Source organism: Pinus tabuliformis, chromosome 9 (genome assembly GCF_031772625.1).
Source record: "Pinus tabuliformis cultivar Carrire ecotype Pingquan chromosome 9, CPIR1, whole genome shotgun sequence".
In the NCBI taxonomy this organism is placed as follows: domain Eukaryota; kingdom Viridiplantae; phylum Streptophyta; class Pinopsida; order Pinales; family Pinaceae; genus Pinus; species Pinus tabuliformis.
In genome coordinates, this window is record NC_142307.1 from 140,984,589 (window position 1) to 140,989,042 (window position 4,454).

At 38.0% G+C, this 4,454-nt stretch overlaps 2 long non-coding RNA genes across 2 annotated transcripts; both read right to left on the reverse strand.

Annotated features, from left to right (window-relative positions):
* Positions 1 to 417: 417 nt before the first annotated feature.
* LOC149147497 (uncharacterized) lies at positions 418 to 2,245 on the reverse strand. The gene is made up of 3 exons (XR_016263397.1): positions 1,106 to 2,245; positions 858 to 964; positions 418 to 739 (listed from the first exon to the last, which is right to left on the reverse strand). It is a non-coding gene; the product is annotated as an uncharacterized LOC149147497 (long non-coding RNA).
* Positions 2,246 to 2,716: 471 nt separating this feature from the next.
* On the reverse strand, positions 2,717 to 3,211 carry LOC149147498 (uncharacterized). Its single transcript, XR_016262645.1, has 2 exons — positions 2,996 to 3,211; positions 2,717 to 2,885 (listed from the first exon to the last, which is right to left on the reverse strand). It is a non-coding gene; the product is annotated as an uncharacterized LOC149147498 (long non-coding RNA).
* Positions 3,212 to 4,454: the final 1,243 nt, after the last annotated feature.

The window sequence follows — 4,454 nt, forward strand, 5'->3', positions numbered from 1 at the left end:
AAAGAAATTTTATTGAATTTTTTTCTTTTCTTTTAAATATAGTTTTATTTGTTTTAATATTTTTAATTTTTATTATACTAGATTATTAAATAAATTCTATACAATTAAAATAAAAAAACAAACTAAATATGGTAGATTATATATTTTTTCCAAATATAATTTTATTGGTTTTAATTTGCTTATATTAAATTATAAAAAGTTTTAAAATGAATGAAAATTTATTGGTGTGCTTTATTGGAGCTCATTCAAATTATTACTTTTTCCACTTAAATTTAATTCTTCCACTTAACATGATAACAAAAATTTAAATATGAATAATAAAAATGTCCATTACGAGAATTGCCATCTTGGGTTGAAAAGAAAGTCACAATGGGAAAAACAGTCGAGATTATCCAAATTAATTTCGCACCTGTCAAAACTGAACATCAAATTAGTACAATGAACAATTTGGTTGTCCAAATACACTGTGCCCTTTTAAGGTAAGCAAAAACAGAACCCAACCCCAAAATCTAACCTAATGATACAATTCAAATGAGCATGGCGAAACTAAATTCGTCGAATTCTTCCAACTCGTCAGTCTTGGGAGGATTACATAATGTGCTACACTCGCCCACATTTGAAGAATTACGACACTCTTTAGGGTTTGGAGAGTTACATGGTGTAGTCCTTGTATCGTGCTACTCGGAGTTTGCAGTCCTTGAATCGTGTTGTCGTGCGTTCTTCTCTGGTGGAGAATCACCTGCTTTGTCACAAAAATAAACTGAGTCTAAAGAGATCTGAAATGATAAAATAATTTGTTTGATCACTTTGAGTATAAGTTTACGATGTAAGTTCGATAAAAGTTAAAAGAGAGGTACCTCTACACGAATGCGAATTTTCTGGTGTCTGATTTTTCCCAAGTTATTGAATTCCTGTTCGGCGGCCAAAATGTTTGGTGACAGATTCTCCACACTCCTATCGTTATCTAGGTGCACACAAATCTTAAATTTAGATTTATATTCAGTCAGATTAAAGCCCAACATTACATATTAAATCACATTATGCTGAAAATCGAACATCGGAGACCCAAAAAAACATTCACCCAATTTACTTACGAAACTAATACCTGCACAATCTTGAAGCAGAGAATGGCGAGATTCATCAGGATTATAGCAGACAAGGAGGACTGATATGCACCAGCGCATAGAACGATTCTCCTCGGTGCAACAACTTTCAGAATTAGAGTTTTCTAATACTGAAAAAAATTCAAGCGAAATTATGTTATAACATGAATGAATGAAGCAATGGTTGGGCCTCATGCATAACACACAAATTATATGGAACGGCTATGCCTTGCCAATCCGTTACGATAAATTAGGAGGCTACTGTCCATGAACAATTTGTGAGTGTAGAAACAAAGGCCTCCTGCATCTCTAGCCACCCTTCGGCCATTGATGACACAATGTCGCCCTGGAAGAATGAATTGGGCGCGTAGGTCTCCTGCTCGAGGCCCAATTGTATGTGAACGTTTACCACAAATTTCAGCGACTCCGGCATCGGATCGCTCTTGCAAATGACGTATTAAAAGAGCTCTGTGTTCATTTTTCGGTCTTCCGTGGGCTTGTAGCAGCTGAAGGCCATCAGGTAAGCGCAGGAGCTCCTCTGGCTGTGAATGTGCCAAACTATTCTCACTGCTAGCACAGACATCACAGCCGCAAGTTCCAGAGCCGAAGTAGGTATCGAACAAGAGTGAGCTCACCCCTCCCATGATTCGGCCGAGAGATATGAACGATTCTTACAATCCATCTCTGCTTGATGAATTTTTCAATTAGCATACCACCGATGTGTTCATTTCACATCATTTCAGAAATTTCGTGGGCAACTTGGGCGCGGAAATAACATTTGAATTTTGAAATTTTGGGCACCCAGGTTGCATTGAATGAGTATAGTACACTGTCTTATCCACCGTGTGACAGGGTGGAACGGAGCAGCCGGGAAAGCTATGGGGCATAGTTTCCGGAAAATCATGGGAGTCCATGGTGCTGTGATTGCCATGTTCATACCCATGCTAATGCAGAAATGTATTTCGATTTACCAAAATGTACTTATAAGAGTCTTAAATACCCAATAACATGGGATTTATGGGTTGCACAATTTTTACATTTACATGCACTGCACTGAACTGAATTGAATTGACATAAATAATAATGCAGGTGAGCACAAACTTTAAGGAAGTGTAAACCATAAATGGGAGACTCGCCATGCTCGGATTCGTCTCAGCGGTCGGGGTGGAGATAGCGAGCGGGAAAGACCTCGCCGCGCAACTGGCCAGCGGAGGAGTTCCACTGTTTATTGGAAGCGCGGTTCTCTTCACGCTTGCTTTTCTGATACCCATGTTCAAGGGAGTGTCCAAAGAGAGCAAATCACAGGAAATAATGTCTTCTGGCGCAGAGATTTAAATAATAAATTCCCAAAACGAGGCCAATCATGGCAAAACGCCCATTCTAACATCTCTGCCCCAGAAGACATTATTTCCTGTGATTTGCTCTCTTTGGACACTCCCTTGAACATGGGTATTGAACATGATCAGAGAAGCAAGCCTGAAGAGAACCGCGCTTCCAATTAACAGTGGAACTCCTCCGCTGGCCAGTTGGGCGGTGAGGTCTTTCCCGCTCGCTATCTCCACCCCGACAGCTGAGACGAATCCGATCATGGCGAGTCTCCCATTTATTGTTTTTGGGGCTGGCCCATTGAAAGCAAACACGTCCTTAAAGTTTGTGCTCACCTGCATTATTATTTATGTCAATTCAATTCAGTTCAGTGCAGTGGATGTTAATGTAAAAATTGGCGCTTGCATAATCGCTTACCGTCTCACGAGGGGTAGAAGGTGATCGCATTGACTCCGGCTGTGGATCCACATGACGCAAATTAAGTTATATATAGAATAACATAAAACCTTATAGAATAACATAAACCTTCTATTCGTGGATACCGAAACAGCGACAGAATTACTAACCCCTGCCATGCATTTTACTCGAAGCTGCCTGCTGGTTGTTGACCTTTCCGGTGGCCTCCGTTTCAGGAGCGATGCTCCATTCATCGCCATTACTGATGCATTTACACCGGCCATGATCGCAATATAATAATGAACACTATGTATGAGAACGAATCTAATTTATATGGACTTTGAGAACAAGAAGATAATGAACATATGAAATAACTAAAAAAGAATAGCCACTATTGATCTGTTATGAGACTCCAGGGCTGGTTATTGTGTTATATATAAGGATGTGGAGGCCATACGGAAAAATCTACCGTCATTCATTGAACGGTAAACGCTTAACCAAGTCGAGGTTTCTCTTCCTCGCACTATGTTTCCACGTGGTTGGATAAAAATTGAGACGTAGATCCTCGAACAACCGGCGCACCGCACTTGAAATAGTAGAGGGCATCACCATCACCGTAGATTATTCAACCTGTAGTAAGTCTCAACTTGGTGGTAGAATTTAGGAGTTCGTGTAAATCACGTTTTGAACCATTTCTATCCTCGTCTATCCTTTTTAACAGGTGGGAGTAGGTTTTGAATGTCCATAGGGAGTGGGCATTTTAATTAGTTAATAAATGTTTAAAAAAGATAAGGATTTTCCATAATTAGATTAATGAGTTAGTTTAAAGAATTTTACTTATGATTTATAAATGCAAATAAATGCAGTTTATTATCCAAATAAATGTAGATTATTATCCAACTTTTCCCACATTTGAATATTTTTTTAAAATTTTACAAAGTTGATGTAATAATAAGTTTATACATGAGCATTATAAATCTTATTTCTTTCTCACTTATTTTGTTGTGTATTATGGACAAGGGTATGATGGAGGAATTGACACTTATTTTGTTGTGTATTATGGAGAAGGGTACGATGGAGGAATTGGCATAATGGGTTATGTATGTAGGTTTATTTGGCTTGGAATTAAGATGAAAATTGCAGTATTTACTTTCTTCTAGATACAAGCTCCTTGTCCAATAGCAATGGAGGCAAGTGTGCAATTATTTGGCTAGAGTTGGACTATGTCTATGTTATCCATCTTTGTAGTAATTTTCTAAATAAAGATATTTGATAATTTCAAATAATATTTTCCTCTCTAAAATGCAATAAAATATTCCTAACGGTTAGATCTTGATTTATCCAACATTTTTTATTATTATCTTAAATCTAGATCTATCATAATATTTTGTTATAAATAATATGGTTTTCTCCTCATTCTTCACCATGACTATTCTCATCGTCCTGATTATCGCCTTGTGAGATTTGAGCTCCCATCTTTAGTTCAGGCCATCACCGTTTTTTCTTACCCATTACATACACTTTGAGAGGCAATGAGTTGAACCAATAGCTGAGGCATAGGGTACAAAGGACTCAGCCGAAAGAGGGGGACCTCTAGATCCAAGTCTATACATTCTCCTCACATGTATA